This window comes from Pogonomyrmex barbatus, unplaced genomic scaffold, assembly GCF_055798465.1.
Source record: "Pogonomyrmex barbatus isolate J1 unplaced genomic scaffold, ASM5579846v1 scaffold3, whole genome shotgun sequence".
NCBI classification, from domain to species: Eukaryota; Metazoa; Arthropoda; class Insecta; order Hymenoptera; family Formicidae; genus Pogonomyrmex; species Pogonomyrmex barbatus.
Genome location: NW_028297127.1, coordinates 12,226,782 through 12,238,065, shown reverse-complemented (window position 1 = coordinate 12,238,065; position 11,284 = coordinate 12,226,782).

The window sequence follows — 11,284 nt, the reverse complement described above, 5'->3', positions numbered from 1 at the left end:
CACCACCGACCCCAAACCCCTTCGAAGCATCCCCTGAAACTAACCCCTACCCGCGCTTTTCGACCAAGCTCCCCTCCATATCGATCAGTACTCGCGGTCCGCAGGCCGCAGCATCCAACGATGGGAACGCGCGCTTCTACACGTTGTCAACATGCTTAGCAGACCGAAATCCCACGGTGCGGGATAGTGACGGGCCCCAGCCACGAGAGCGGCCACATGCGTCCGCAGAGTCGTCGCCGCACACGACAAAGTAATAGGATTGATATATATTAAGATGCAAGGTCTTGTGAGACCACAAAAGAGATTCTACCTAGCCGCGAATTATATTTGAATAACTCATTTATGCGTAAGATTAGAAGAATTAATAATTAATTTAATTCTACTACCTTTATCCTTATCTCAATTTCTATACGATTCATTCATAAAATTTAATCATTGCAAATGTGCGCAAGGGCAAGCAGATTTTATTAAATTATCAAATCGCTCATTATGAAACATAGCTCGTAAAATTATATTGATATAAAAATACACGAGACGTTGAAAAAATTATTAACAAGTCCCTCGTTATAATTCGACATTAAAATTACATTCGGCCATTCAGCAAAATAGATTCTGATATAATTAATATTCCGCGTAAATCGTGATAAATTTCGGATTGGCCGTGCATTAACAGTATTTTTCATGAAATGTTACGAACGCGTCGCGCTGCAATGACGAAGAACAAATGCTCGTATTCCGGAAATCCCTTGCCCCCTCTTTAATTACCATGACACAAGTGCAAGCCGGTGCCATTTATTAATCGATTAAAACCACGTGCGTCCGCGTAACCTCGGCGCCAAACTTCCAAAAGCTTTCATCGAAGAGGTCTCATCGTTTGCAGAATGTAATATTCATGAGATGGCTAAATTCTCTATAAGCCAAATAACTAGATTAACATCTTAAAAAATTCATTTTCTCTCTCTTAAGATATTTATGTTTAGAAATATAGAATTTATTGATTATTCATCTTTTTGTGACTGCGATTAGTTATAAAACAATTTTAGATACGTATTCAAAGCCAAATAACTAGATTAACATCTTAAAAAATTCATTTTCTCTCTCTTAAGATATTTATGTTTAGAAATATAGAATTTATTGATTATTCATCTTTTTGTGACTGCGATTAGTTATAAAACAATTTTAGATACGTATTCAAATTAATATTATATGTATATAAATAGTATCGAAAACTTCTTGATCGAAAACATTTTAAAGATAATGAATGTAAAAAATAATGACTGAAGGAACAAATGATCTTTTTAAAAAGAAATATGCACAGTCGCGTTAGACCACGATAAGACATTAATTTGAGCTTTTCGTGTCGGGCAATCATTGCAGATAATGACGTGATCAGAAACCAATGCAGGCTTTCCGTGTCAAACAATCATTACCATGCTATTCTGAGTTGTTGAGCTAAGTTGAGAGTTGATTTAATTTATGTTTCACAAATTATTAAAGAAATAATAAAATTAAATTAATAACATACGTTTCGTTATCGATAATATAATCATTTGTAACAGAGCACTTTCAACGAGCTTTAGCTGTCAAATTTATTGTTAAAAAAAATAAATAGTTAACTTTTATATAGTTAACTCCAATATTATTTCTTAACTTATTATATTCTTATTTACACAATTTTCTTTTAAGTGTGTACATAACATAGTAAAAGTTATAATAGCGTCTATAGTAAGTTAAAAAGATTCCTACAAATTTTGATTTTACGTTGGATTGTCATTTCTACATTGAATTTGCTTATCGAAAACGAGAGAATTCCTCTTTCTCACGCGTTGACACAGAAGTTTCTGCAAGATGCACTAAGGGCATTCCATTTGAGAAGGTTGACAGGCGCTATTGCAAAACGAAGTTCTGCACTCGCGCACTCAACCGCCCAAAGGCTGAGCGTAAAACTTCCGGTCGAGTGTGATTGCCACGGCAAAAAGCTGCCCGGGGCTTTACAACCTTCATTTCCCGACTTAATACGTTTCTTCGCTAAGGCGACAGTGAAATGGAGCGAAAAAAGGGAGAGAAAGAAACGAAGCCGAACCTCTCGTCGACCCGTCGCGTAGAAACTCGGTGACCTTCCGCTAAATACGTTACCCGATGCAATTGCGTCTTCGCACCATCGCCTTGCAAAAGGGACAGAAAATTTCACTTTCGTGGCCGAAAGTGTGTGTAACTTAAGATCACACATTTCCAGAGTTCTCGAGTCGCTACCAAAGAGTATGTTGAGCGCAAAGTTCTATCGTTCGCTGCGCTTTTTGTCACGATAAGCCGCACTGCTAAATAAGATAAAAGAAAAGAAACAAGATAAAACGCGGATTGCTGTCTTTTTTTATGGTGGTATGATAAATCTTTCCTGTTAAAATAGTATAGCAAAGTACATAGATAAAATGTATGAAATATTAGGTAATTAATTATTAATTAATATACCCTGTTTTAAAAGTATTAGAATAAATAGCTGTTTTGTAACTCGCAGCAACGAATAATAGGAGGGCGAATTATTTCCTAATCTGCTAAATTGAGTGAATTATAAAGGCACTTGTTTACAACAAACTTTTAACTTGTTGTAATTACCTGGATTTAACCACAGTTGAAAGTTAATAGCTTGTTGAGAACAATACCGAATTTACGTGACTCATCAAAAGTGAGATATTATTCGCAGATATAAACATAATTAAAATATTCGTATGCATTCCCGCTATTACCAATTATTAATGCTCGAATTTATACAGAATATAAATATATAGATATATAGGTATATAGATATATATGTATAGTTATCCTATATAGTTATTATATAGAAATTTATTGGTACATGAAAATAAATAATTTTACGTCATTTAGTTCCGAATAGTTTTTCGTTTCATGTCTGACAAATGATATTTCTCAATACATAGTTACACAAATGCTCTGCATAATGAACTAATTATTACGAGATTCATTGAGTGAGCGAATCGCGCGGTCGAACGTGTAGTTGAATTTAAATGAGGTCACGCGAAAACGCGTCGGGTTTCACCCGCGTTATTAGCGGGTGACTATCGGATAGGATGCCTATTTAACAATAGACAATTAATTAATACACCCGCCTATTAGATTCTAGTGAATTCTAGTGAATAAACACGCCAAAATTGCCTGTTTTGAGAACAGTTCGCTGACTAAACGCATAACGCTACCTTTCACACTGTTTTTGAGAGTGAAATGATAAAGCTTGTGAAAGATAATAATGGGTTTGTTTGCTCGCGAAATGGCACAACCCGTAACGTTTACGATAAAAAATGGTGATAAAACGTTGGTGAGATTAATACGTGCGAGATTAATCCTCGAAACGCGTTGTGACGTACTCGTTAGCAATAAATATGAAACCCAATACAAATCATAACAAATTCATGCGTTAAAATTTTATCAAAATGCCGATCGGCACTCTTTTAACACATTCAAATATGCAGATTGTACAACATACGTCTAAAAAGATATATAGATACATACAGATATGCACGCGCGCACGAGTGCATGGAATGCATATACACAAATGAAAGACAATTATTACTTGTATCTTTTTACAAAATAATTATAAATAATTATGTAAATAATATTCCATTTTAATTTACGATATTTTTAATGAACGCTGTACTATTCCATTAAAATGTAATTCTGATGTGCACGCGCGCGCGCGCGCGCGTGTGTGTGTGTGTGTGTGTGTGTGTGTGTACAATATGATTTTCGTTAATGATGGAATGTAAACCCATCGAATGGATAAACCATGAATCCCTTTTAGGTGTTTAATCCTTTGAGTCTTCCTAGGACATCGGGAGAATATCTTCGCTATCCAGTTTCAGTGTGCTATCGATCTGGCTATGAAACCATATTGGTCAACGTGTTGGTTAGATGCACCAATTTGCACCTCAAAGGATCAAGCTAGTTGCTATGAGTAACAGTAATTTCATTGTCTTCTGTTACCACTAACGGTTGTATGTTTCTTTCATCGAATAAAAATAGGTACATGTTATATCTGTCATATCTGTGCCAAAATTTGTTTTAAATTTGATTTGAATTTTATTCTTCAAAACTTTTTCCTTTCTCTCTCTCTCTCAACAATTTTCGTTTGCAGCTTTCAAATATTCAATTTGAATAAATATCAGAATAATAATTTTTTACGAATATTTGTAGCTCGACTAATACAATTTAATTATCAGACACAAAAAATGTAGTAATACTAAAATTTAGAAAATTAAAAAAACAATTTTTAAAGATAATTAATATTTATATAATATTAATATTTATATTTTTGTAAAACTAATTCAAATTCTATTATTATTAATAATATATACTATTATTATCATTTGTATTATATTTTTTCAAACATAAGTAATGCGGAAATCATGGTAAAATGTTTCTGATGAAATGCGAGATTTAAAGACAGAAATTCTCTGAGAAAAAGATAGAAGAAACAGACGGTCGAACACGCGATGCGCTGACGTGCGCATTTAAAAATTCCACGCGCGTGATCATAATTCCCCGGATTTAAATTTTCTGGTTATAATTACAAAATGTCTCGCATACCACACGCGTTTCTACGTAATTATTTCCTATAAAATCATAGAAAGGGATTATAAAAATTATATATCTGAAATTATAAAAAAAAAATCTTGTTTTATATACGTATAATTAGTTAAATTCTTCAGTAAGTGACAAAACGTGTTTTTTAATCTTTTTATAAAAAAATAATTCATATAAATAATTGTACTAAGCTATAAAAAGTTAAACTATCGCTAATATTATCAATATAATATTATCTTTTTTTTTGCACACATTAATAACATTTTCATAAAAGGTTAATTTCGTGAAAGAGGCACATCTGCAGTCTGTTCCAATTTCGGGGACCAGCGTCGCCATCTCGTTTGCAAGTAAAAGTGGATGTCGTGTTCGTTTTGCCGGCGGTCGTTTGTGCTTTTCGAGCAGTTACAAAGACTTTTCGCATCTCGAGTATATCCGTGTATACAAGTATGTCTCAGGATTTTGTCATGAAGACGATATCGGATAACCAGCCTGCGTGAATTCTTCATTCTGGCCAGAAGAAGAGTGAGTGTGCAGAGCGCGAGGAAAGCCGGAAATGAGATTTCTTGTCGACTGCGTTAGAATCGAAGTGACCTATTTCGACGTTCGGGACACGACATTAATTCAGCATTTCCTACGACATTTTAAAGTAAGCCAAAATACGTAACGAAAGAATCAATTACTATCTTTTTCCGGCAATTGGAATATGTTATAATATATATATATATATATATATATATATATATATATATATATATGTTAATAATTTAATGTTTAAAATATAGAAAATTACCTATATTGGCTATATAAATGATTATATAAATATACATTAATTTTTTTATAATACATAACTATTATATAACTAAATATATATGATACATATGATTACATAAATACAAACATGATATAATAATTATACTTCACAAATATCTATATTTAAGTTCATATTATAAGTTTTAAATATTATTATTTATATTTTTCTGTGAATAAGTCATTTTTATCTGACTTAAAAGAAAGATAATATCTGTCGTTTTAAAAATGCAATAAAATCTTAACGTGGCTAATGAGTATATCTTAATTCAACAAAGCAACGTAATTGCAGAAAAACTTCGCTAGCGAGACGCGAATGAGACGGAAATGATGAGCAGTATCCTAATAAACCTCGAACTGTCACGAAATAATTAAGCACATTTGTTTCCGCGATAAAACAAAGAGCAAAGTATTTTTCTCACAAAAACGTCGTCCTTGCATCGGCGAGCAAACAAAGGGATAAAGAACTAGAAGAAAGGTGAAAGAGAAATCTTTTCGAGCACGCACATTATGTTGACTTAATATACCGCGAGAAAATATATATAAGCTTATAAAAGACACACAATATTAACAAAACTTGATAAATATTCGTCGCTATCTATAAATATAGGTACCTCGTTTGTTTCATCATTTATATTATTTTTATCTAAATAAGAAATTATTATTTTAAGGAATTAATTAATTTTAAAATTACACTGAATAAAGATAATTAATGCTTTTAGAAAATTAGAACTTAAACAAAAATGTAATATATTTAAAATAAAAATTAAATTATAACATCACATAGACATTGTTTAAAACAAATTTTTCAATACAAATTATTACTAAGGATTAATTGCATTTAAATTTAATTTTGTTAAAGAGATTTTAGCTTCTTATTTAATTAATTCAATTTTAAATACGTACTTTAAAAAGAATTTTTCAGTAACAAATAAGTTTTAACACTGATCTTTCTAGCAAGTTAAAGAGATCAAAATAACTATATAAAATTTAATAAAACAGTGAAGTAAAAGTAAACTTTTGACGACACAAAGAATAATTAACAAACTGTAAATATGAAACAAAATAAACTATGATAATTCGTACTTCCAATTATGTAAAAATAAGAAAAAAAAGAAAAATGTGGAAACTATTTCCAATTAATCATGATTCATAAATTCTCTCATATATTATAAAAGATATAAATTTAGAGCTATATCTACATGAAACTTCGATTCAAATTATTGCGAAATCATATCGTCTGATAAATTAATACAAAAGTTTTAAAACTATTCAATATTCTCTGTACCAATTTTACTCCATCCAAATAAACTATTGGCCGAAATGAAGAATCCAGTTTTACTTTTTTATAAAATATGATAATTATTCATTAAGAATTGATAGCAGAGAAGATAGTAATTTGCTTGAAAATAAAATATTTAAAAAATAAGAGATTGCAATCTAATATGCACTCGCAAAATAGCTATTTACTTAATGACTTACCACAATCTCGAACATAAATTTTTCATATTTATACGAGAGAAGATTTCTGTTAAAAATTTATGTAGTTGGGTAGAACACTTTTAAAATTGAATAATTAATTACTTGCTCTCTGCAATCTTCATAATATTAAAATAAAGCTAAATACTTTTTTATATATATCTTATATTCTTTATGTACATGTCACTTTTCTAATTCCTAAAATTCTTTAAATATTTTTTTTGTAAAACATAATACATGGATCCATAAGTAAAAATTATAAAAATTATATGTTTTATATATTAATCTTACAAACAGCTTACAAACATTTTTATTTTATATAATCGACTTCTCTTTCTCAAATATTTGGTTTCGATAAATGAAATATAAAACTATTGGGCCAATAATTAGACCCAATTGAAAATTGATAATAAATCCAATCAAATATTGATATATTTTTCCTATTTTTGACATTCACATATAAATATTTTAAAACAAGCATTTCAGTTTGTAATTTTTTTTTTCCTAAAATATCGCAACAAAAGAGTGAAAATATATTCAGAGATTTGCGGACTAGACGTGACAACGTAGAGCGTCGGTTTCGGAGTAATTTGGGGTCGAGAAGATGCAACGGAAGGACGAGAAGGACCAAACTAGGTCGTGGCTCTGATAGTGCGACCTACATGCGACTCGAGCCACCCCCCTCGCAACCCCACATTTTATATCGTGCATTTCTCTGTTATACAATGACGGATAAACAATCGGGCCATTAGCAAGTACAAAAAAATTCAGAATGTACGAGTTTCATGACACTGACATGATAATCTTAAATCACTGCTTAAAATTTTCTTTCTTCTTCTTCTCAAGCTTGTACAAAATACATTCATTTCTTCTTTGAAATACTCCACAAAATTCATTCAAATCTGAACTTCTTTTCAACTATATATCACAATTATTATGTAAATATAAATTTTTATCAATAGATATTATCAAAATTTTCATATCCTTCAATCGTAAAAAGCAAATAGTATTTAAATGTTATTTTTTTCTATTTAATAATATTTATAATAATAAACAATACAAATAAGTATAATTTTAAAGTGATCTTTAATAAAGTTATTCATGCTTCTTTAAGATGCAAATTATTCCAAGTTGCAATTTAGTCGTGGGTGCAAAGCACCGTTAACTCGACCCTGTTCTTACGTCATTGCCGCCCTAGGGATACACCCCTTTTCCTGTTCGCTTTACGTCATTGCCAGCAACTAAACACCACGGTTTTTCGTGAATGAGATCTCGCTGGGAAAAAACGGTGGACGCACGCTGACACGAAAGATAAATACGAAAGGAAAAGAACGATCGTGCGAAAACTGCAGCCGCTAATAAATCCGGCTCGTAGAATAACGGCCGTTGCCTTTACGATCGCCTTTACGATCGATTTAGCTTTTTTTTCCGGTTAAGCTCGCGGTATTCAATGTCCCAATGTAATTTCTGGGCGGTACCAGCTTGTTCACCGATATCGAGAATACGTCGACGAGGCGGCCGAATGCCGATTATTAAATTTCAATACTGTCGCGCGGTATTTCAATACTGTCGACTTTTTATACCGCAATTCGACACGGCGATGCTAAAATTTCTGCCTCACTCGACGCTGCATTAACTCATGCGAAATACAATTATCGATATCCGCTCTAATTCGTCATAATTATAATACGCCAAATTTTAATAGGATGTAATAATCAATAATATATTAGAGAGCGCTATTCCTCGATTATCTATATCAAGTCGCATGAAATACAAATTGATATACTTTGTTATGCAGCATTGTTTGTGTATCGAAACGTAATTTTAATTATGTTGAAAGTTCAGTAATGTAATGAGCAATGCTAAAAATAGTCATCTAGTTCATCTAGATTCATTATAATGAATTGCGGAACGGATGTTTACCTTTCAATTTCACGCGTCAAATTTTAATTTTAATTAAAACCAAAACCATTAACTTCCCTCCCCCTCTCTTTCTCTCTTCAAAGTGCTAAAGATAGTAACTTTTGAGCATTATGATAAAATATAAATATAATTATGTTACAATGTTTAAAAAGATGCTAAATTTTAATTAAAATAAAAATAAATTATAAATATATACGTGACTTGTATAGCGCATTAATAAAAATTTATTCTATGTGATAAATTTGTTAGGAATATCGGACGCGAGAGAATAAGAGAAAATACTATTTTTATAAATAAATTTACATTCATTAAAATAAAATCCGCTAAAATTGAATAAAATTCATGTAGTTTTTTAATTCGTATAACACATTACAAAATCAATATTTTATAGCAATGAAAACCTCTTTCACATCGCCGTGCAATCAAATATCTCAACTCAGAAATAGATCCGCGGGTGAAAGTCGGCATAAACATCTTTTATTGGAAAACTTTCCTTCGTCGTCTGACGACGAGACTGGCTAGCAGAGACTGGCAGGCAAAGAAAAAAAGAAAGGAGAAGATAGAAAAGGATAAATGACGACGTATAAAGTACATCTTCTATACTATATCGACTTGCAATTCCAGGTATGGCGCGGCACGTAGCAATTGAGAATTTTTATGCAACGTGAAAAGCGAAATATTTCTATTTCTATCCCCCTATGGTGAATACGAACCGATGCGAACGTGCCATATCGCATCGCGTTTTTTTTTTTTCCTAGCCCAGCAGCTTTTAACCCTCTTGCTTTACCATCTTCGGAATCACTCCACCTCATCCTTTTCTACGTACAATATATATCGCGTGCGTGCATGTGTACGTTCCTTTCTATATTTTCTCTCGATCGTCGTATCCAATCGATATTTAGACCATCTTGCACAGCGTGCATTTCCGATGCAAGCGAACGTGGAATATGGAATGGCCGCGCGAGAGAGTAAAAGGACTAGGAAAGCAGGCTACATGGAAAACTTTGAGATTTAAAGTATGGAATCGGCAAACGCAACATTGAATAAACCATGGTGCCGAGCGCAATGTATCGTTAAATTAACAGCGAACCTAGACCGAGCTTTTGCGACGGTTTTCCCTATCCGCGAGAACACCGTAAATACCCGCCTGAGAAAATATTGATATTCAGTGAAACAACAGCGTAAAGTATTTCATATTTATTTTGTATATTGGTTTATATTAAATTCATATATTTTTAACGTTAGAAACATAGACATCCAAAATCCAAAACGTAAGTGTATTCTTAACAATTTAAGATATTGTGATCTATTCTCTGCTATTAAATCAAAATTATACTTATTTAAAAATCTCTATAGAAATTTATTTCTATAAAATTCAAATCAAATTTTCTATAAGTAATTATAAGTCAAATCGGAATTATTGTTATTATACGGCACGCATTTCGTTTCTATCTTTTACACAATCTTCGCGTGGATAATAATAAACTGACAAGCGTATGTCAATTTTCATGTTCAAAATACAACCCTCTTATCTAATTAAAATCCAAATAATAAATCTCATGAGATTTAAGGGATTCTCATGTAAAATATTATTTGACATATCCCGAATGACATATCACGATTAATGCATTCGGGATATGTCAAATAATATTTAATCAAATTCAATAGTAAAATAAATTTCCAATGCGACTTACCAGATAGTTACTTACTCTTCGACCACCTTGATACCGATGACCAGTAAGCGTCATTGCATAACGATGTCGAACGATTACCATGTTATTTACTATGTAAAAATTATTATTAATTAATGTTTTCGTTTTTATTTATACACAACACACAATTAATAAATGTAACTCATACTAGCAGTTATTAATTGTCAATGTTCGTAGTAACTTGAGCAGAGCATTAGGGGTCTAGTTTATCGACCAGCAACCTTGCTTTGAGTTGACTCTAACAGATGAGGGTATCTGAATGAATATCATTGTATAATCAATAAACATTTGCATAATAATATTGTAGTATTTTCATCTTGGTCGTGCACATAGTTTTTCCGCTTGACTATTATAATATAATATTCAAACTATTATTTTTATGTAATTTTCACTTTGAATTTACAATTTAATACAACAAAAGGACTAAGTTACTTTGCATATTGATTTATGTAAAAATTAATATATTGCAGCTCTCAATATGATAACATATAAAATAAAAAAATTATATGATACAAAGTAAAGACACGATAAAAATCCTATATGATATTTTTTATATATTTAGATTAAAATGTATTTAATGAGACTGCAAAAGAAAAATCAAATAATTAAACTTAAAACAAAATAATCAAATATCTTTCTATAGATGAAAAATGCGTTGTCAGGAAATCGGGAAAATTATAAGAAATGATACGTCATATCGTATATCGTATCTCATATACATCATATTAGATAATGTGAAAATTAAAAATAATAAATAAAAATTAATA